The sequence below is a fragment of the Anser cygnoides genome, chromosome 1, assembly GCF_040182565.1.
Source record: "Anser cygnoides isolate HZ-2024a breed goose chromosome 1, Taihu_goose_T2T_genome, whole genome shotgun sequence".
In the NCBI taxonomy this organism is placed as follows: domain Eukaryota; kingdom Metazoa; phylum Chordata; class Aves; order Anseriformes; family Anatidae; genus Anser; species Anser cygnoides.
The window spans coordinates 190,507,158-190,530,578 of NC_089873.1; the positions used below are offsets into that span (position 1 = coordinate 190,507,158).

At 44.8% G+C, this 23,421-nt stretch overlaps 1 protein-coding gene across 4 annotated transcripts in view; it reads left to right on the forward strand.

Annotated features, from left to right (window-relative positions):
* LNX2 (ligand of numb-protein X 2) overlaps positions 1-23,421 on the forward strand; it is a 61,426-nt gene that overhangs the window by 8,572 nt on the left and 29,433 nt on the right. The window contains exon 1 of one of the 4 annotated variants that reach the window (XM_066989740.1): positions 8,489-8,625. The exons of 2 other annotated variants lie outside the window; for them this stretch is intronic. The gene's annotated coding sequence lies outside the window, so the exon portion shown is untranslated. Of the gene's footprint in view, positions 1-8,488; positions 8,626-12,250; positions 12,272-23,421 lie in introns of those variants that run through there. One more of the 4 variants, XM_048072784.2, reaches the window with a different exon arrangement.

Sequence of the window (23,421 nt, forward strand, 5' to 3'; positions counted from 1 at the left end):
GCGTGTGAATTGATTTGCAGTATAAATATAGACAAGTTATTTATGAGTGTATGGAATTCAGGAGAGAAAAGGGTTGGAGCCAAAGTTGCCATTTGCTTTTTAAGATTTTGTGGGTGTGTTTTTCGTGATACCCGTACACCAAAATGAGAGGAGCTGTTGTCTGTCATCATCACGGTGGCACCTGTGCACTGGGGCATGGGATGGGGTTTAATAAAAGGGAAGGGTCTCTCAATCCCAGTCCTCCATGTAAATATGAATTATTCAGAGCCCAGTGTGATATGGAATTTCTTGGGACAGTGCAAGCTGTGCAGGGATGTTTTGTTTTTGTTTTTTCTTGCCTGAAACTGTGAGAATCTGCCATGGGGAAAGACATTCAGAGGTCTTCTTCCCCAGCAGCATCTGCCCTCCCCATCCTTCCCCTGGATCGCAGGCAAGATGTAGCAGGAGAAGGAAAAACTAAGCAGAATAAGATGCGTCTTCGAAGGACAAATCAGTGCGGTGAGAGCTGCCTTCGCTGGCAAAATCCTGAGTAAGCAGGTGGGCTTGGCACCGTGCCCTGAAGGTGAACGTGCTCGGCCGGCAAGCCAGCGGGGAGGCAAAGCCCTCGCTTCTGCCCGTGATCTCCAGAAACATCCTTCGTGAAAGCTTCTGGCTGCCCTCTGCCACTTCACCTTGGATGCTGGGAGGAAGAAACGGCCTTTGGTAGCTAGGACCAAGGGGACGCAAGGCTAAAAAAAATCAGTTGATGTAGTATCGGTTGCGTTTGGAAATGACTTGGTTTCTTTTGTGCATGCTGAGCAGCAGCAGGGCTAGGATTTTATTTCCTTGGCGCTCAGAGCAGCAAGAAAGCCAGGCCAAGAGGTATCAAAGTGCCAAAGTGTACCCTGGGCACTTTCATCCCCATTCCTCGGCCTCCCCCCATGCCAACCCCCAGCTCTCCTCTGCTCCCTGGAGGCCCCTGGTGCCACCCCTGCCCAAGCAGGGACACCCAGAGCAGCTGCCCAGGACCACGTCCAGGCGGCTTTTGGAGATCCCCAAGGAGGAGACCCCACAGCCTCTCTGGGCAGCCTGTGCCAGGGCTCCGTCACCCGCCCAGCACAGAAGCGCTGCCTGGTGCTCAGAGGGAGCCTCCTGGGTGCCCGGCTGTGCCCATGGCCTCCTGTCCTGGCACTGGGCACCGCTGAGCAGAGCCTGGCTCTGTCCTCTCTGCACCCTCCCTTCAGGGATTTAGGGACACGGATGAGATCCCCCTGAGCCTCCTCTTCCCCAGGCTGAGCAGCCCCAGCTCTCCCAGCCTCTGCTCACAGCAGAGATGCTTCAGCCCCTTCACCATCTTGGTGGCCCTTCTTTGGACTCTCTCCAGTGTGCCCAGGCCTCTCCTGTACTGGGGGGCCCAGAACAGGACACAGCACTCCAGGTGCGGCCCAACCAACGCTGAGCAGAAAGGAAGGATCACCTCTAAGCCAAGCTTCCCCAGTGTGTTTCAAAAGGGACAGAAAAGGTGGAAAGAAACATGAGGAGACCATTTCTGGCTGAGTAGTCCTGATGACCAAGGGAACCCTTTGCCCAGCAAGGTGCCTGGGCTGCCACGCTGCACCTGCTGAGGTTTTACAGTGCCCCCCAAGGCGAGTCCTGGATGTCACGCCTGTGCTGGAGAAATACTGCCAGAGGTACTTTTATTGCTAACGCAGGAGAGGTCTAGCTGAGTACAGACGGTGATATTCTTAATTTTCCAGGCTGTTGCTATCTTATTCTCAGCTGTCCCTAGACGTCGTCACCATTTTATGTTTCCCCTCTAATGGCATGAGCCAAGATGTCATAATATCCAAAATCAAATGTACCAGAAAATGTAATAAATTAGAGTTGGGCTAGCAGAGTAATTGAAGAATAAACTGAATTTTAAACAACACGAGATTGCGTTATGAACTGATTGCTATGCACAAAATGCACCAGAGGAGTGCGACTTCATGTAGATTTACTATTGATGGCAGTATTTCCTAGATTGCTACTAGTAATAAAGAAATGGAAATGGTTTGAACTTTGAGTTAGTACCACTACATAATATTGCAGCAAAGGAGAAGTACCATTCTAGTTACACTGCAAAGTAATTCTCAAAGAAAAATTTTCTCGGCTGTTTATTTATTTAAGAGGTTTCCATGGGTTTAACTGTCCTGAAGCTTCTACGGCCACAAAGTGAAGGCAGGTTTTGTCATGGAAAGAAGTAAATTTGTCCCCAACTCCTAATGTAATTTTTTTAAATAAGAGGTTGTTTATGTAAAGTACTTGGTACAGCGGGTCCCTCTCAAGTGAGAAAATTGAGCTTAGGGACATCTGGTGTCCCTAAGAAATTCTAAGGTTATTTGCCAGGTCAGTTATTGCAGGTAGTCTGCATATTTTGTTTGAATAATTTTCTCCTAATTTTTATTTCATTAAAAAAAGGGAGCAGAGAACACACACGTAGGACTTTTTAAAAATAACCCTCCAGCTGCAATACTAGTAGAGATGTTGGGAGACGGTCACGCTTGTCTGAGATGGCATGAGAAGTTCTGGTTTTGTGAGCCAGAAGGCATCTCTGCTGAGACGGGGTGAGCATGCATGCTCTCCAGGTCTCCTGAAATCTGAAATGAGATAGCGCTAGTAAAAGCCATCCTGAGGCTGTTCTTATAACTCAAAGTTACAGGAAAGCTTGGGAAATGCAAATAGTCAGTAGCAGGTATTTGCTGAAAGATTACAAGTGGCTGGGTTGAAGAGTTTCAGTGGGCTGTACGAAACTTGATTCTGTGCAGAAGAGTTGGTGTCGAGGCAGTTGGGCTGTTGATACGCAAAGAAAACTTGAAAACCATTTTGGACTTTACTTTGTTTCCGATTCATCCAAATTTTGAGAATATAAAGAGAATGTTGTAAGGATGAGATCTTTGGCAGCTCAAGTTCCAAGCTCAGTTCCAGCTCAAGTCAAGACTCTGATGCTTCATAAATTGGGCTCTCCAGTGAAATACCAACTAATGGAAGGGCTGTTCAGTGGTAGAAATGAAACCTAAGTGTTCTTCGGTGACAGGGAGTGCAGGAAGGCAAAAAGGCACTATTAATGCATTGAAATAATGACATTGTGTAGTGGTAAGCACTGTGATTTGTAATTTAAGTGAGAAGTTTTAAGTTTAAAGGTTTAAGTTGTATTTCAGCATGAAATTGCATTGTTGATATTCATTACTCTTGTAAAATTTCTGTAAGGTTCTCTACCGGGAACGGTAATGAATACATTTTACTTTTAAACTAATTTTATAAAATAGTGAAAAAGGTAGCTCTTGTGAGTTAAATACGTGAATATATTAAGTGAGCTTTATCACTGCGAAACTCATTTAAAGTGTCATAAATCCCTTGATTTGTGTTCCTTCTCTATGCCATGACCTAAAGGAAGCAGAAATTTATCTAGAAGAAACAATCATTTTCCATGTAATACTTATTTCCCCTGTGTAACGTGTAAAATTAATTATTTTTCTGTATGTATTTTGATGACTTAATAACTTATCGTCTTGCATCCATCCTCTGTTTCCATAGAAATGGGTTCAGAGATCACCAGGAGGCAAGAGCAAGGACTTTTGTGTATGACTTCCCCTCCACGGTGCCCATTGAGATAGTAAGTGGCACAAACAAGCCTCCAAACACCACTGCTCCAGCTCTTAAAACTTGTATGGCAGGAAGCTTGGGAGAAGTCAATCTGCCTATCAGTTGGGGAAAACAGGCAGCCCTTACCTGGTTTAAAAAGAACAAAAAACTTGAGCAGTACAAGAATTCCTACAGGAAGGTTTTGAGGAGAATCATTTTCAGGATCTGTAGTTGTATTTCCACTCGCTTCAATGGCAAATTTTGATGTTCTGTGAAAGATTCAGAGCTCTCTCATGCTTTTCCTTTTTCCCTGTCGCATCCCAGGTGACTTTTGATGACTTTCACCAACAACATTCATCTTTGAGAATTTTCCCCGGTGGAATATGACATTTACAACAAGTGTTTGTGTGGTTAAGCCTTTCTCTAGCTGTGGTCAGTCTCTCTTTTCTAGTATTTGTTACCTAGTTAACCCTAACATAGTGAAATCTGTGTACCATGGCAGTTTACTCCAGGGAAGACCACTCAAGAGCAGTTGTTGGTGAGGAATGTAATGGGCAAATGGAGTTCTTTAAAGGAGTTTTGGAGCATCGTTTTCTTTCAAAATATATTAGTGTCATGGAGGAAAGCAAGCATTTCTGATAAAGTTTATTGCAGTAGTAAATGTTAGGAACGAGTCAGCAATATTGAGCAGTCCAGATCATTTTGGAAGCTGCAGGCAGTTGAATGATGCATTACAATTTAAGCAATATATTCTTCCTAGCGTTCAGAAGCAGAAAATCTAAACCATTTTTACAGGCTGAATACATCCTGAAAACATGCAGGAGTCATCAGAATTAACCATTGGAAAACAGCTCCGTCTTCAGTTCCGCAGTGAGGTGCCTAACGGAGTCCTCAGAGGAAGGATAAAGGAGTGAGTGAGCACAAAAACGAGCACGGAGGAGCTGTTCTGGGGCACCGGCAGAGCTGCTGGTTTGATGGGAACACTTCTGAAGAGTTAACACTTGAAAGCTGGAAAGCCTTCAGAAAAGAGTTACAGAAATGAATAGAGGGTATGCCTTATGGTATTTATTTAAGAACCCTTCTTTCCTCATCTAACTAGTAAATAAACCATGGCGCATAAAAGTAAAGGGAGTTTTCATCATTTTAAAGAGCTGTTTACATATCTGGCTGTGCTTGGAAGCTGCCGACAGGCAGCAAACGCAGCTAGGTAGGCCTGGTGATGGTCTGCTACAGACTGAGCAAATACCATAAACGCTGAAGAATGGGAAACCTCCAGGAACAGTAAACATGAATAGCTAATACCCACCAGTAAGGATTTCTCTGTGAGACACGAAATGGCAGAAATGTGTATTTAATGTGTGCAAGCAAACTAATTGCACAGCGGTCCCGTTGGCATCAGCACTTAGTGGCATAATTTATATTGAGGGACGCTTTACCCGTGGCAGGCGGGCAGAGGGCCAATGCCACGTAAAGTCATTTGTGTCATCCCAGGGACAGGTGGGACCGGCGGGCTGGGGGCTGGTTTACGAGGCAGCTGCATCCATCCTCGCATACCAGGGCTGCTGCGGGGTCAGGCCGCTGCGGCTCGTTTTGTGGTGCGCTGCTGAGTGCTCCAAGTCCAGTATTTTAGTCTAGCGATCGGCGTTTCAGTGGAGACTGCTATGCTCGAAGAATCTGCCCAGTCTGTTTTTTTTTTTTTTTTTTAATTATGTATGCCACGAAGCAAGTATAAATGAATGCTTTCCATGCGTGCGTCGGGTAAGGAGATGGACAGCTTATAAATGCACTTGTTACTCTTTCATATTCAGATAGACTTTGATGGCTGTAATGTAGCAGCACAAAGTTTTGTGGACGCCAGAAGGAATATGAATTCAGTTCAGTTTCATCCCTGAAAAGTCAAATAAAAAAAAGAGAAAAGGCCTTTCACGTATTTTCTTGCATTATTTTCCTAGCTTGATAAAAGCTGTTTCTCTGCAGCCTTAATAAGGGATGTAGCAGTTGAAAGGAAGCTTTTCCCACCTGAAGGAAAATGTTGAGAAATTGCAAAATGAGTTTACAAGATCTTCAGCAGAAATATTTCACGGGGCTTAAGGAGGATCCCATTGTATAAAAGTGGGAGAACCACAGATACAAACTAAATCCCTGTTTCAGGCAATACTTTGTTCGAAGTGGCATAGCAATAAAACTGTTTTGTTTGTTCTTTCCACATTCCTGCTCTTCTGTGTTCTTGAAGAGAGCATGGGCTGGTGGTTTCAAATCAGGGATGGGGATATTTTGGCATTTCCTCCTCATGTAGGATGAGATACGTACCACGAGCAAATAACTTCAGGTGAGCTCATTATTTCCATATGTAAGCTGAGGTAAAAAAGCCTATCAAAAGAGTTCATAAAGGTTAAAACCTTAATAGTTACCAGTGACGTTGAGGTTCTTAGGTAAAGGCATTAAATAAGTGGAATGTATTGTGACTATATCATGCTCATTGTCTTGTTTCCTCACACCTTACAAAGTTAGAATGTAAAGAGTTGAGAGCATTTTTCCTCATATTTATGCACAACACAGAGCAGTACAATTGCTTAGCTAAATCAACGGGACTTTTTCAATTATAAGGTGCCATTACCTTTCTGTGTTCTTGTCATTTATGAAATCAGCGGGTGGTTAATTAAATTGCTCCTTTGGACTCTTCTAAAGGATGTGTATTAATTATACTTTAGTGATGGTGTGGACATTTCTCAACTTTTTAATGAGGGTCAAAGTTGTTTACCTCTTTCTTAGGAAATAGCAATTTTTTTATTGAGAGTAGTATAATATGGGTGGTTTTGTTCGTTGGTTTTACTAAAATCTCATTAGCTGCTCATTGGGACATTAAATGCTGTGATCACGTTACATGCTTGCTTGAAATCAAATCTTAAAATCTGAATTTTCCTGAGTGCAAAGCACTGGTAGATCTGCATGAGTCGACTTCATGTCGATGAAGGGAGTAGGATCATTGCTCAGAGAGGATGTGCTCCCCTAAACCATCCAGCTCTTTTGAATTCGTGGCTTCAGAAAGCAGTTTTGGGGCTCAAAAATAGATTGTCCATGTAGCTTGATGGAGGTGAGGACCCTGGTTTTACTCGCATTGTTGTGCAAAGTTTTGCTGGACTGTTTCACAGTATGGATAAGATCCATGCTGCCTGTCCTAAAAATCCTAGAAAAAAAAAACAACATAGCAATCACTTGCAGACATGGCTGTTGGGTTTTTTAGCTAATGACACTTGTGTGCTAAAGGAAACCCCAAGTAGGTGTGCTAACAACTGAATGCTTTGGCCAGGATTAGTTTATATTGGTTCCCCGGATGAAATAGCGTGTTCCTGTCAAATGCTCAAAACCAAACAGAACCCCCTAGCCTGGTGTAAATACCAGCGAGGCTGTCATTTAAGTGCCGCTGTAAACGTCTCTAACAGATGTGTAAAGTTTCTGTAGCACTCCCTGGGTCTTTGAAATACCACTGCAGGTTTTATCTTACAGGAAGGAGCAGGATGGCCCTCGCTTCTAATCTGACGGGTTATTGACAAGTTATTCCACGGGGCTGGTGGCTCCACCGGGGCTGCCGTCTCCTCTAGGCCATGCAGCTCTTTCCCATGAACCAAGAAGACATCAGTCTTCTTTATGCTGTTTATCTACCTTCATTTGTTTAAGACCACATCAAGCCAAAAAGAGTTGAGAAAAGCAGTTTCGGTACAGTTTCAAAATGCAATTTGCTTTGCAGTCGTGCTTTCTCAAACAGAGGATGGCATAAAGCCGCCCTGAAGTCTTCTGAAGCATCCGTTGAGGCATCAAGCTGATCCCTTCTCATCTGGAGCACGCTCCTCTGCTGCTAATTTCTGTCTTGTTTGTAAGTTCAGGGCTTTTTTTTTCCCCACTTGATGGAACAATATAAGTGAAGGAAGAGGACATTTTCGTGAGGGATGTGGCAGTTACCATATTTAGGTGGCAGCAGACTGCTGCATGGCATTTCTATTAGGTACAGTAAAATGGGATAATAATATTTAGGTATTCAGTTTGAAAATGGGGTTACTGAAGCACAGTACACACAGGATTTTATAGAAGTAGTAGCTACTGTGTAGCACAGTGGTTGATAGCGTGTGGGTCTGCAAATATTCATTATATCTAGCATTCAAAAAGAAAACAGGTAAATTACTTTGAAAAAAAAAGAATATTCTTTTTTTTATACATATAAAAGCAGAATAATTCAAGATGTGCACTTTCTGCACCAAATGCCTCTCTGGTATTGAGATACTGACTTATAAAATCCCAGAAACTGAGATGTTTTCAGAAAGCGTGCTCAGTTTGGGAAACATTTTCAAACTTTCATTTCAAATTTTCTCTTAATAGAATTTTCTTCTTCTGGAGGAGATAGGAAATAACATTATATAATCCAGTCTGCTGTTTTTTCCTGGAAGCGCTGTGTCTGGAGTAGGCTTTGCATACGGTTTGCAGCGCAGGGACAGCGTGACAGGGACTTGAAATGCCCTGCGTGTGCTGTAAAGCTGCTCTGCTCTATACGTGGAGTTATTGGAACTATTCCTGTGTGTGTGATACCCACACATGCTCTCCGGGAGAGCTTAAAAAAAAAAAAAAAAGTAAGGCGCCAGATATAGTAGCCCTGTTTCATTATGCATTCGGGAGAAATTGCTGACGGCGTTTCAGCCTGCAGTTAATTTTAATGTTAGGTTTGGTATTTGAAAAGGACACAGCGTAAGAGAACGCCTGCGGATCTTTTATGCTGGCTGCTGCTACGGCCCCAGCTATTCACGTGAGGGGAGGCGAGCAGATGGATTCCCTGCTGTAAGTAAAGCAAACCCTGCGAGATGCTCCAGCAGTTGTAAGGGGCCGGTCCTCTTTTTTAATTGCCCGCTGGCGAATTCATCTGTGTACACCAGCGTGCTGACGACCTTTTTCCTTGAAGTTCTCTGTCGTCATGTGCTACCCTCCTCCTCCTCCTGCATGAGAACAGCGGTGTGGTCTCCGTGCCCTGTGCAGGTATGCTGGCCTCTCTCCTCTCCTCCTCCAAATTCGGGAGTGAAAGGGTAAGAAAAAGCGAGGAAGGAGAGGGGCTGCCGAAGGTTTTGTGACGGATCCTCGGTGCCGGCTGCCTCCCTGCCGGCCGGGAGCTGGCGAGGAATTAATCGTACCTGGGTGTTCCCAGGCTCTGCCTTCTGGAAGATGCTCTTCTCCAGAGGGCTTAATTGCAGGCTAGACCCTCTGGCGAGAATTACAAACGAGAAACGCAGGAAATACTCTTAATTCAGCCCGTTTCGAGTGTGTAGGCTTCTCTAAGCCAAAGTGTAAAGTGAGTCTGTCTTCAATTAACTGTTTCATGCTTTCTGTTTATTTGTTTATTTATTTATTTTTACATTTCTCTTTCCTAAATGGGATGTTTCTCTGATATGTTGTGTTTAACAGGGTGATGTTTTACAATATGCTGTGGTCAGGAATCTAAATTTCACTTGTACTAGGGTGCTTTTTGGTGATTTACATGTGTGTATATTAATTGTCTTCTTAAAGATTCAAGAATTTTAGCTTTGCTCAGTTGTAAAATCCAAGTTTAAAAGCACATTTCATGAATTACAAGAGATTTATGACATCCTTTTAGTTTGAAGGTGACAAAGACGTAGAAGTGAAATAAAATGAAATGTTTGTGCTGATGTAAGCAAAGGTCAGTGTATGTTCTGGCTGAAATTAAAGCAACTCCCTCCTTTCTCACAGCTGTTTGTATCGGTTATAAATGCATGAGATGGGTATTGAGAGCGTGGCTGGGAAATAAGCTCTTAAATGCGAAAGCTCTTTGGTCTCCTAGGATACATATGTGGTTATAGTTGTACAGTTATCCGTAAGGCTTTCCCATAGAAATCCTAGAAACCCCGTTAAACTTCCAGCTAGCCTTATAACCCCGCCTTACAGCGAAGACTCCTGATTTCATTGTGCTTTGTGCAGTGCAAACTTTGAGAAACAGGAGTCCCCCTGGTAAAGACTTTTTAAAACAAAAAGCATCAAGATACTTTTAAATATAAAACAAGAAACAAAAGATCATTCATGCTGGTTTTTTATTATTAATTCTGTTTACTGTCAGAATGTGTTGATAGGAAAAAAAAAGGTTAAGAGTTATAGTGTATAGGTATTTTGAATTAACTGTGTGTAATGTTTTACACACAGTAGTTCATTGTATGTTTTGACCCCCAGTTTGCAGCTAAATGGGAGTGTGTTGGAGCAAAGGATATCCCTGTATGCATTCCCAAGTCCAAAAGGAGCAGGGAGGGCAGTGGAGAAGGTGGGTGTCCAGCTAGCTGGCATCCCAGCTCTCCAGTTCTCCAAACCCATTATTTTAAAAAAAATCTATCTTCTGTAGCATATGGGAAACTTGCAGTGATTTGTTTTCACTTAATGGGTGAAAAATGCAAGACTCTTTGTAAACCCTTGTAGATTCAGATTTACTTCTATTTATTTCTAATACTAAGCATTGACTGAAGCCAAAGCAACAGAACATGCTCCAAGAACAAAGGAAATATCAGTTCAGGTTTTAAACTTAGTGAAAAATTCATGTTCTGTTAAACCAGTTTGTATGGACAAGCAGTAGATCCTAGTTCACATATTTCCAGTTCTGAAGGGAAATGTATGCAGATTGCTTCCCTTAGCCAAGGTATGCTACATTATTGCAGTAGGTTTCTAGGGTAACTTCTAGGATTTTACCTTTTCCATCTTAAAATCTTTCAGCTGGATGGCATCTTCAGGACCCTTTTCCTTATTTTATTTATTTATTTATTTATTTGCAGTGTTCATTCAATACCAGAATGCAGCCTAGTTGCCTTGGAGTTTATTTATTTTATCTCTCTTCTCGTCCCATATGACTGATAATAAGAAGCAGTGTTGTCTGTGGCTGAGTGCTGCTTTTACAGTAAGATGTCTCTTTTGAATAAAAATCTCATCATGTTCTTGACTGCACTTCTGGTTGTCAAGCTGAACATAAAAAGGGCAGAAAGGGCTTTTAATTATCCTATATGCCCACTTTTGGGTTCATTAGATTTAAATTTGAATGCTTAACTTCTAGCTCTCAAAGCATGTGAAAATCAAGGTTGCTTTATTTATTTTTTTTAATACTAAACAGCTATTTACAGAAATGTAAGATATTTTTCTGACCATAACTGTGTCTATATGGAAACTATAGAGCAGACTTTTTTGTGTGTGTGCGTGGATTCCCTCACACTTCTCTTATTACAAGCTTAATAGAGAGAGGACCTGTCTCAGGATAAAGTGCTCACTCATTTTCTAGTTATTCCTTCTCTTGTTGGTGACTGACAGATGAAGGTGACCTGGGGTTTAGTCCTTCTGACCCACTGGACTAATTCTGTGAGGCACGATACTGCTCTGAACCTGGTAGCAAGTTGGAGTCCTTTCTGACAAGATATAAATTTTATGAACTCGTGTTTTGCGGGTGAAATTCTGACTAATTCCCAACCTTATGTAGTTCCCCATTGCTCACGGGAGCACAGAAGCCTGGAATTTTATTTTCGCTGAATCATGGAAACATCTGGGTTGGAAAAGACCTTCAGGATCATGAAGTCCAACCATCAGCAAGTCCCATTACTAAATCATGTCCCTTAGTGCCATGTCCACACGTTTCTTAAATAAATCCAGGGATGGGGACTCTGCTGGGCAGCCTGTTCCAATGCTCAAGAGTATTTCCAAATACTCCATCACATGCTTGTGCTGTCTTATTAAGCTAACCTGGCGTTATTAACACAGCTGCTACCAATGGTTTTCCTGTTAAGAGGAGTAGGCTGGTGTCTACAGCAGGGCTGGATGGTGTGTGGCATTTCTGGGGTCTCATTGTCTTGACACACAGGACTGCTCTCTTTTTATGAAAAGGGTTAGAGATCTCCCATGTGGGTGTTAGTCTTTATCTCATGGAGACAGCATTCTCTTTTGGGTTCATTTCTACAGATACTAGTACACAAGGAGCTTTGTCTGTTATGGTTTCTTGGATGGTGTAGCAATTCAAAAAAGGGTTTATAAAGTTTACAAAACGTTTCATCTAAGTATCTTGCATAAAATATGTGAAAACATTTAGCATGGGCTGGGAATAACAACAAAGAAAATATGGAAATACCTGAGAGTTTGAATTTTTTATTTCTGTGAGCCTAACCTGACTTGTTGAGAAGTGCTTGGCTTGGAAAATGAGCACTGTGGTTAGGGAATGCAAAGAGGATAGGTACTCCTGAGGCTGAATTGTCTGTCGCTTAAAGACCTTTTTCCAAAAGCAATGCTAATGAAGTAATATCCTTCAAAGTGAGGCTGGTAGTTTAAGAGCTAGTTCTTAAGGGTTGAATAGATAGAATAAATGAGGAAGGGAAAACTGTAGCATCCCCCACAGAATCTCAAATGTGAAATTTCGGCGTGCTGAGAAGAGATTGGGCAGTGAGGAGGAGGAGGAGGAGGAGGAGAAGGTTGGCTCCTTCCCAAGGTAGCATGCTTCTGTCAGCCTCTCTTGCTGGAGCCATTTTGACCACGGACACAGAAAACCGGTGCCTGAAGTTAGGCTTCGGAGCATCCAACCTGTTGGAGCTTTTAAGCGTGTCGCTCCTTTCCCCTTCTCTTCCCAAAATGTGGTGAACCAGAGTTTCCTACTGAAGTGAGTAAATGCCTTCTATATGTTTTGCAAATTAATGATTATGTCTATGAAAAATTAAGTGTATTTTTCTTTCATAATTCTAGGCCTTTTTTTTTTTTTAATGACAGCTTTTGTTTGCTGGACAAGGGTTGTGGTTGGAAATCTGTCCTGCTGTGATACGTCCCCACCCCACCAGACTTCTCTTGACCCTTCCCCTCTTTGCTTGTAGGATGAGTGCCCTTCTCGGAGCCCTTGTACTTCTATTGGACAGCTGTCTTCTAGTTTATTTCTTTGTGTATATAAATCACTAATTTCTGCATGTGGCTACCAGTTTGGGGTTTTGCATAGGTGCCACCTATTATGTGTCTTTAGTGTCATTTTTTCCTTTGATTTTATTATAATTTGTATTACTCTGTTAGACGGTAGTGATTTTGATTCATCTGCCTTTGTTTAAGAATCTTATTTTCTTTGTTTAAACAAAGAATGAGACTACCAAGGAAGTGAGCAGAAATGCTTTAACAGCAGTTCAGCGCTTACTCCTCCACATTATTCGTTTTGTAAGGGGGAGGTAGAAGATGATTGCTTAATATTTAGCCCCTGTCACTCATACCACTCATTGCTGTGTGGTGCTAATACTATGCATCTTTGCTGATGTTTTCACTTGAATCTTAAACGACTGCATTTTGACAGTTCTACCGAAGTAGTTTCTTTCCAAGAACACTGTAACAGGATTCAGGGGAGATGCTGCAGCAGCCAAACTGCACCTCAGGAAGATGCATAAATGCACTGTAAAAGGCTCTCTATTTGATCAGCGCTGAAATTCTGTTTATACATATATATGTGTGTGTGCATACATATTTAACGTGCACAGCCAAGATAATACGAAAAGTAATTGAAATAAACATCCTGCAAACGTGGTTAGGGACTATAGAAATGCTTTAGGAAAAATGTGGTTGTTTTGGTTTTTGTTTTCATTCAAAAAATGCTATCTTCAGTCTGTCCTTGTGGCTGTGGAATTACAAGGACTGAAGGGGAGGATATGCGATTCTTACAGTTTAACTAAAAAACAAATATATTGTTGTCTTTGCTTCCATATTCTTTGTCTCTGTCAAGTTTATTTGTATAACCAGCCTTGACTTCACATAGCTCCACAGCCACTTCCCTCCCCGAGCCCCATCTGAAGGCCCCGGATCAGGTTCTAGCACAATGTTTACATACAAAATGTAAAGAGCTGTTTACATACAAAATATTTAAATGTTTTTTTTTGTTTAAGGTAATGTTTGAGACTACAACTTCTACATCTAACATGCTGTTGTTATGTAAATCCTGATTATGCACGGAGCCATTTATTTTCAGTATCTCTGTGCAGAGTCTGTCTAAGGTACGATACGTGTACATCTAGAGAGCTTAAGCAGAAGATCTTGATGGGAGGGTTTTTGTTTTTTGTTTTTCTGACAGACAGATGTCCTATAAAACAACACGGGGGTGTTTTGAATAAATATAGGAGAGCAGGAGGGTAAGTTGAGCTGCGAAGCTGGCTCAGGCTAATTGTGCCTAGGCAGGGATCTTGAGATAAATGCTGCTTTGACTGCCGACTTCAGAAGGTAGATTCATTTCCTTCTTTTTTTGAAGAGCTGCCCCCATCCTGATGTGGTGATTTCTGTTTTCTGTTATTAGGGAGCACAAGGGCTGTCGGGAGGCCGGGCAGACCAGTTTCGGCGATTGCTGTGGCTTTCCAAGCAATGCCGCTGGACTGCGGGGGCTCTGCTTGGCAGTTGGAGGCCGCAGCCCTGGCCCTGCTGTCTAGACAATCCTCTGCACTTTCTCAGGGACATATGGGTTGCTTCCTCTCAGTGCTGGCTATCTGAAAGGCTCTGTGGGCTCCTGGAGGCCCTTTGACACACGCTTCCTCTCGGCATCAGCTCTCCGAAAGGCTCTGCAGTCTCCTGGAGGCCCTTTGGCACGCCCCACCATGTGGGTGGGAGCCCTTGGCTCTCCCGCTGAGGAAAAACTCGTTTTGAGAGAAATTCTTCTTTTTCTCTCATTCAGTAGGGCCCACCTTCATTTTTGAATGATTTGGTTGGCTTAAAGGAGTGCTTGGGAGCAGCGTGGTGTTGTGGTTGACAGTGTGGGGCTGTGGTTGACAGGGGACACCAGATGTGGCACGTCATGTAAGATGGCATACCCCTGAAGGAAGAGCTGTGCCTCCCCGAAAATAGATAGTCCTGTGATTTAACTAGCCCAAAAGCTCTTTTATCCTTCTTTCCTCCCATCCACCCCCAGCTTTTCTTTGTCATCAAAGCTTTTCTGAGAATAATCCAAGAGCGTTGCTGTCTCCTTGATTTTGCTCCGTTCACATCCATAGTGATTGGGGCTTGCTATACAGATAAGCAGGAAAAGGGAACATGGCTCTCCTCATCCTTCTTTATTTTCTTTGAATTGCCTCAGCTCCTTAAAATTTATATTAATCAAATCAAATAGTATCTGTGCGTAGCCAGGAACCAGCTATGTTTAATCTAGTTAAGTGTTTTCTGTTCATCCGTGGAAGTCCTCATTTCAGGGCAAAGAGCGCAGGGGAGGGCTTTACAGAAGGTTTAGCATCTTGATCGACAGCTTTCTGCTGCCTCCATCTCTCCAAACAGAAAGGGTGGCACATATGTCAAGGGCTGTTGGACAGATTGCACTGCAGAAAATAACCATGTTGGGTAAGCACATGTTCTGCTCTTTCTTGCATTTCTCCTCTGCTCTGTTAGTGAGAAGAAAGCCTCACTTATTGACTGCTTGCAGTTAATTTTTGACTGTTGGGGTATTTTTTTTTCACTCCCACTGGATGTAAAAGCCCACCTGGTACAGCAGTGGTAATGAAGTACTGCTTTTGCTATGCTCTTCACGCTGGGAAGGAAATCTGTCTTTAGCTCTACCACAGGTAAGTATGCGTTATTCCCACTTTCATTCCACTTTGCGTCTCTTTGTTTATTTTTCACCGCTGTGAAACCCCAAAAAGGATGTATGTAGGAGCTCGGAGGAAGTTTTGTGCAGGATCAGGCCTACAAGCTGTGCAAACCTGTGGTGCCCACGGCTGGTGTGCGATCCGGGAGCGGAGAAGACCAAATCCTTGTACCCAGGGCTGCTGGTGGCCATCCCTACTGGCAAAGGAAGGAGCAAACTCAATTCCTATCTCCTTCTGAGGGCTTCCAAAGCCCCTTTTCTTGACCATCAGGAAACACAGGGTTTGCCCTCCTGTAGCTTGATGTGCCTTTCACTCCGTTCCTTTTTCAGAGCTCCTCTTGTTCAGTATGAATATTCAAAGTTTAATCTCTCTATTTTTTTTTGATTTGTAGATGTGTCTTCATTAAAGATTCATGTTCTTGTCTCTTTTTCATCTATTTTGAGGTGATTTATCTGATGTAGTTCTGTATTTTCTATAAAGAATTGATTTTTCATATGGTTACAATCCTCATCCTCCCTGTCTCGTTTGAGACTGATTTGACTAAACTAAAGCTATTTTAATCTCCCGCTCCCAAAATAGAAACCATTCCATTTGTGCTGTAGAAAATGGCTGCTGGATGATCTTCGCCTGCTTTGAGCACAACCTTCTGGCTCCTTCCTTAATCTTGCAGAGCCGCTTCCTCCCATTTCGTCCCACGATCCGCTGGTGTCAGGGTTCCGTATTTTTTGGAGTCATGGTTTTGGGAGATGGGCGTCATCCATGTTCTGTCTAATGGAAAGATGGTCCTGCGCATCCCATCGTGCGCGGTTCCGCCTTCCTTGACATCCTTTCGTTCGATGCTGAGATTGATGCTCGGATCCCTGAAATCTCCTCCGTCAGAGGACTGCATGGGTCTCCCTGTGCTGGCTTCCCTGCTTTGGCACAAGGGTTTCGCCCACGAACACATGCAGCAGGTGCCCTGCGGAGAGACACCCCTGCCGAAAGTGGCTGCCGTAATTAAAGCCCATCGTCCCCGTTGCTGTGGAAACGCAGGGAGCCCGACTTGCAGGCAGCTTCGTTTTCCCAAATAGTCCTTATTCGCCAGATTTAAGCAGGGCTTCATTCTCGGTGGGGCCATGCCGGCAGCTGGCATGGTGCGAGCGCTTTGGCTGCGTGGGCATTGCCCCAGTGTGTGGGACAAAAACTGAGCAGAGGGGTGAAAAATCTGCAAGGAGATGGGTTCGCTGTTAGCCCAGCGCTACCGAACAGTTCAGTTGTGTTCAGGCACAACTGTATTCAGCTAGAATACAAAAATTCCACTCATTCTGCTGAATGCCTTCAAAAACAGAGGAAATAAAATCGGGATTCGGTGAAAGTGTTGCTGATGCATTAAGAGAAATCCATCCTAGTCTAATTCCTGTACTCATGCCATCTCTCTGTTGTTGTGTTTTTTTCTTTTTTTTTCCTGACTTTGAGCTACCAGATGTCATCTTTTGATATCATAACATTCAGTTTTGTTTGTGTTTTCAAATAAGCAAGAGTCAAGCAGCACTACTTTCTCACAGACCTGCACTGGAATCGAGTTGGGTTTTTGTACTGGACGACAGTGAAGTCCTCAGACATCTGGATAATTAACATGGATGTTATGCAGTCAGTGCAAGTTGCTGGTTCTGCTCCACTTGTTTGCTGTATGGCTTTAATATTAAAACACAGATTGTATCTAATGAGCTAGGTCACGCTTATTGGAAGACGTGGGATAACACTTCTCCCCTCTATAGTACCGCATGCCAGCTATTTATTCTCCTCGTATTTTTTATTACAGAGCTTCTGCTATCTTGTGTTAGTCCACTCGAACTATGGTCTGCTTTGAAAACAGTTCTGAATCATCAGCCTGATGCTGTAATTCCTGTGAAGGGTGCTGGACTGGGAACAAAGGACTAATTTTTCATGTTATGATGTGGTTTTAAGCCATGAATGTAACCACTGTCTAGTTTCCCTCTCCTCTGGCTTGTGTTTATCCACTCCTGGCTGCTAAGAGATGATGTTCACAACCCTAGCGCTTGAACGAGGGGAATTCAGAAAACATGAGGTCTTTTCCAGCTGGGGTGCCATGGAAATGGGGATGTAGTGCAAGATTGGGAACAGACTTCAGAAATCCTGCAACATTCATAAATTAAGAAAACCTTCCCTGAAATCCAGGATGATGACCATGCTGCTGTTCAGAGTGACTGATGGGTACATAGGAGCAATTAGGCATTGCCTTGTAAATACAAATCTGAATGGCCAGAAGAGGATGAGTTCAGCCTTGAGAAAAGAAGACTGAGAGGGGATCTTATCAATGTTTACAAATATCTTAAGTGTGGGAGACAGGGATTTGGCCAACCTCTTTTCAGTGGTTTGTGGGGACAGGACAAGGGGCAATGGCCACATAATGGATCACAGGAAGTTTCGCACCAACATGCGAAAGAACTTCACGGTGACAGTGACGGAGCACTGGAACAGGCTGCCCAGAGAGGTTGTGGAGTCTTCTCTGGAGATATTCAGGGCCTGTCTGGATGCCTATCTGGGCAACCTGCTCTAGGGAGCCTGCTTTGGCAGGGGGGTTGGACCCGCTCATCTCTTGAGGTCCCTTCCAACCCCTACAATTCTGTGATTCTGTGATGAATTGTCTTTTCCTCCCTGTAAAGGGAATCAGAGACAGACTACCATCTTGCAGCAGCTCAGTTCCATTCTTGGACCACGTTCAGTCCGGGTTGTTCCCCCAGCTTCTCCACCAACATCTCAGACTGCCTTTCTCATTGACATAGTCACATGTCCTCCACTACTGGTCTGAGTTTGCTCATGGCTGGCCTGGGGATTCTTCTATAAAAAAAACACCTTGAATTTTTAATGTTATTCTGGCAGCATAGGCAAGAAAGAACAAATCTCCAGTAAATTCATCTGGTCCAACAACGTTTGCCATTCCATGTAAGGCCAAAGTGACAGTTTGGCTTTCTAAGGACGTGTCTAAGAGCACAATAAAAAGATAATTTCAGATAGCTTCTAGATGCATGCCAGGGCTCATCTGAAACTGCCAGTAAATCTTAGGCTGGTAACATTTAGCTGTATCTTAAGTGTTTTTCTAGAAAAGTTGTAACTCACTATTTCATTTTTAGGATATTTCCAAAAAGCTTTGTAATTTTTTTTAAAGCTTTTCCCTTTTCAGTCATTCATATAACTTGTTTTTACTTTTCAAAAAGTTCTGCCAAGAAAATATAGCCATATATAATTCTTGTTCCTCTTCTGATTCTGCTTATTCTGATTCTCAATTTCTAAGCACAATAAAGCAATAGACCTCTTATGCCTCTGGAGATTACCATTCAGCACAGAGCTTGAGGCTCCCAGAGGAGGCTCCCACAGGAGCAGTGTCCAGCAGGACCTCACAGCGGCCAAGGTTGCAGAGAGCGGTGGCCTCCAGGCAGAAGGCTCCGGAGGACCACATCCATCCATGGGGAGAGATGGGTGTGAGCACAGCCATCCACAGGGCGCGCAGAGCTCTCCCACCCCACCCCTTCAATTTAAGTTAAAATCTTCCAGATTCAGCTATGCATGAGCATCCAGACTTGGATACACGGGTGACCTCAGAAAGCAGCCCAAGCACCCGTGTCCAGCTTGGACATGCCTGGTCCAGAAGGCCATGGGTGCAGGAGGAAGAAGCAGCCAGTGGGGACGAAGGCCAGGGGGAGCATCTACCAGGAGCACCCAGCCGCTGCTTTTGTCCCTTCGCTGCTGCCAGAGCCAAGTGAGAGCTCTGTGCAGCCCTGAACTCCTTCACCCCTTCCACTGCCTGTGCTGGGGTCAAAAGGGTGTTTGCATGCACTTCATTAGCACCTGGCTAATTAGGCACCTGCAGCCAGACAGCAGCTTCCAACAGAAAGCAGAACCGGAGGGCAGCACTGTAGGGCTGAGAGCAAATGGGCCCAAACTCAGCAAAACACAAAAAAGGGCACGTTTTGGGGGTCTGCCCCAGTCACCTTCAGCTGCTGCCCCAGTTGCAGCCCCTGGAGCCCCCAGGGTTTTGGGGCTGGGGACAGGGACGGGAACAGGGATGGGGCCGGGGACATCTGGATGCTTCCCCATTAATGTGTCATGGCGGGGAGGATGAAATTGAGAACGAAGTGTACAGTTGTGGAAGAAACAAAACCGACGGGGCTCGGGGTGAATGTGTGCCAGAGGCTGCCTATAGATAAGAAACTGCTGCTGCCATGGGATCAGCATAGCACGCTTCCCTCTTGCCCCAAACCAGACTCTCTAGAAGATTTTTGGGAAGTCACTTGGTTCACCCCATGCTTCAGGTCCTTATTTGTAACAGAAGGACTCTCTGTTTCTAAATCAGGGGGGTTATGAGGAGAAGAGGGTGGCAGCCCCTGCCCTCCATCATGAGGGGGCTGAGGGTAAAAGCGAGGGAAAATGGAAACATCAGGGTGCAGTTGGGCCTCGGGATGCAGGACCTACGCCTCCTGCCAGGAATAAACATCCCGGGAGAGGAAAGGGTGCCGTTGTGAGGTGTTGGGACTAGAAGGAATGGACTCAAGTTGCTCTAGGGGAGGTTTAGGTTGGAAACGAGGAGACATTTCTTCTCAGAAAGGGCAGTCAGGCATTGGGACGGGTTGCCCAGGGAGGTGGTGGAGTCACCGTCCCTGGGGGTGTTCAAGGAAAGGTTGGACGTGGTGCTCAGGGACATGGTTTAGTGGGTGACGTTGGTGGCATGGGGATAGTTGGACCAGATGATCTTGGAGGTGTTTTCCAACCTTAATGTTTCTCTGATTCTGTGTTACATTGATGAGAAACTAGAGCCTGAGCTGGAGAACATCGTGGAACATGTGGAACAAGGTCTTATAGCAAGGTCCTGCAGTTTTGCCACCTAACCTAACCCATAAAAGTGGCCTAAAAGAAAGCTGGAGAGGGACTCTATCAGGGAGTGTAGTGATGGAACAAGGAATAATGGCTTTGAACAAACTGAGGGGAGATTTAGATTAGATGTGATGTTAGGAAGAAATGCTTCACTCAGAGCACAAAGCGCACGTGGGAATTAGGGCTGAAGATGCACCTTGCTTCTGTTCTTTTCTGTAAAGAATAAAATTACCTAAAAAACAGTGTTAAAGATAAACCCAGGGCACAGGATGGGAGGTGCAGGGCAGTTCTTGTGGTCAAGGGGCAGCCTTTCTCTCTGGCCAGCCAAATGACCTGGGGGAGCCAGCCCCAGAAAAGGGACCCTCAGCCCCCCCAACTCTTCTCCTTCCACGTGAGGGCATCTTCCAGGCCGCTCCCAACACAGCCGCCTCTGGCCACGCGTGGGCCACGCCATCACAGAGGCTTGCTGAGGTCACAGTGGCCACCACTGCCCCGCCTTTGCTGCGGGCCCTATAAAACAGGACCCCTGCAGCTGGCCCACCACTCGCTGAGCTTCCAGGCACTCTGACAGCCGGCTTGTGCGGCAGGAAGAAGAGCCGAAGCAGCAAGGCGAGCGGCAGGGCTCCTCGGTGTGAGGGCAGCAATGCAGTCTAAGGAAGCACCGAGCAGGAGTGCACTTAATAAGAAAGAGATGTGTCATGGGCAGAGGGATCGTGCCTGGGGCACAAGAGACACCAGTGCCCGAAGGACCTCTGGCGCACAGCCCACAGACACACACAGGCGGTACCACTGGCACCGCAACGACGCGGGGAACAGGCCGCCCCCTCAGGCATACAGCGGCAGGGGGCCTGGGCCTAACCAGTGGCACAGTGGCGGTGTGGAGCGAAGGCAGGAGCATCAGGCAGACAGCCGCGGGGAGCAGAAGCGTGCCCATAATCCGGAACACAGTGTGGGACCCATCCATGGCTGTAAAACAGATGGCAGCATCGAACCCATGCGTGAAAATCAACCGGGCAGTGGCATGGGACCTAGGGGTGGAACTGGACGAGCCCCTGGTTCAGCACCCTGGCCTGAAAATATTCCAGACAGGAGGCATCCCATTTGGGCAGTCCCAGGCAAGGACTGGCTTGTCCTTGTGCCAAGCACCGTGGAGCCCACGGAGCTGAATCCACCAGAAGATGTGGAGGAAGCAATGGAAGTGGATCCACCTCGGCCAGATCAGACCTGGGACTACCCCGGCATGTCTTTGCTACCTGCCATCAGGGCGCACCAACAGCATCGCAGGAGTGCCCGGCAAGCTCCTTACTCGTCACTCAGGCTCCATCCCAAGCATAAGCCTGGAGCCGCCAAACACCACGGACATCCCGCAGGCTCACCTGCAAGATGTCCCGGCAATAAAGAACTCTGCTGCCAATTCTCAGGGGTTGTGTGAGTGCTTCTTTCCCATCCCCCAGCCCTCGTGCCAGAGGTGGCATCCCTTCTGCACAGAGCCTCGAGGAAGAGCACAAGAGAGGACCCAGCTCCCTTCGGGCTGCTGCGCTGGGGTGACCGGAGGAGTCCCCAGGGACCACCATGCACCTTTAACATTTGTGAAAATAGACTGAGGGGTGAAAATAGTAGTGTGTAAGCGATTGCAGGTGGCTAATTTCTTATATTAGGAGTGAGTTTCTATATCTGAGTAATTGGTAACGGCAGACATGGAGAAGGCTGAGGTACTCAGCAACTACTTTGCCTCCGTCTGCACTGGTCGACGGGCTTCCCAAGTCTTTCATTTCCCTGAACCCGTAGATGGAGGCTGGGTGATCAAAGTCCCACCCACTGTAAGTGAAGAGCAGGTTCGAGACCACCTGATGAATCTAAACAGGTACAAGTCTGTGGGACCTGATGACATGAATCCCAGGGTCCTGAGGGAACTGGCTGATGGAGTTGCCAAGTCTCACTCTATCATAGTTGAAAAGTCCTGGCATTCAGGCGATATCCCTGGTGAGTGGAAAAATGGAAACGTCATGCCCCTACTCTTCAACAATTAAAACAAAGAATTGAACAAAGAGCACTACTCTTCAGCAGTTAAAACTATTAGGAGACATTTCTTCTCAGAAAGAGTGATCAGGCATTGGGATGGGTTGCCCAGGGAGGTGGTGGAGTCACCGTACCTGGGGGTGTTCAAGGAAAGGTTGGACGTGGTGCTTAGGGACATGGTTTAGTTGGTGACATTGGTGGTAGGGGAATGGTTGGACCAGATGATCTTGGAGGGCTTTTCCAACCTTATTTTTTCTATGATTCTACGAGTTCGGGGTCATATTTCATAGTAGTTGTTATAACTTCTTTCCACCCTTTTCTGCTACAGGGAATAAGAAGGGGATATGCTGGGGCATCCATGTGCTGTCAGCAGGCAGCAAAATTTCAAGCCCTCCCAGATGAGAAGAACCAGCCAGCGCACGTTGGCCTTGAAACCAGAAGAAATATGTGTGGGCATTGTCTCACCATCACTTTGTTTAATCACTTTGTTAAGGATGGCACTCGTTAAAGGCTGTTCTTCCCATCTTGGATTTTGCTTGAGGATATCACGTTAAACAGAACAAGAAACTGGCTTATTAGAATAGTTTTAAGAGGGATTTAGTTGGTAAGATGGGTATTTTCCCTTATTGCTGCTGCGGTACGGTCAGTATTTTTGTGGAATTTTGAATGGTCAGATCGAGGGATCTGAATCTCCAGGATTTTAATAAGACAGATTAGAAATAGATTACTTGAATGTCTGATAGCTTTCATTGCAAAATACATATTTCCATTAACTCCAACTTGAAATTGGTGTTACCTATTTGTGACTTATGTGGAAAAACAAACAAAAAACATACTACAACTTCTGTTTTGCATGTGGTATGTTGGTTTTTTTGTTTCATTTTTTTTTATCATTCCCATCCAGAGGGAAGGAATAAACATCATGAAATCTGATGTAGGTATGAAGCCTGACACCGTATGCTTTTGGAAAACTTTGTGAAATTCCTCCAAAGACTGTTAGTTGAACCAATAAATGAGACCTAGAGGAAGCCTATGAATAAGGCTACTCCTTTCAGCCTAAAGTAGCTGTCATGCATGCTCTGCATAAAAAATACATAAATAAAAAAAATGCACAGTTGGATGTCCAGTCTCGTCCAGGTCCCAGATGAATTGTGATTTAAAACTGAGAGCAGGGCACCACCTGCACTGTTCTGCTGTCGTAATGAAGTCCCAGGTGAATTATTTTCTAGGGAATTACATGACTTGATAACCAGTCCTGGCTGGCTCTTTTACCCTCTTTTCTTTTTTATTATTATTTTAATTCAGACTATTTTTAACATTCACAGCTTTC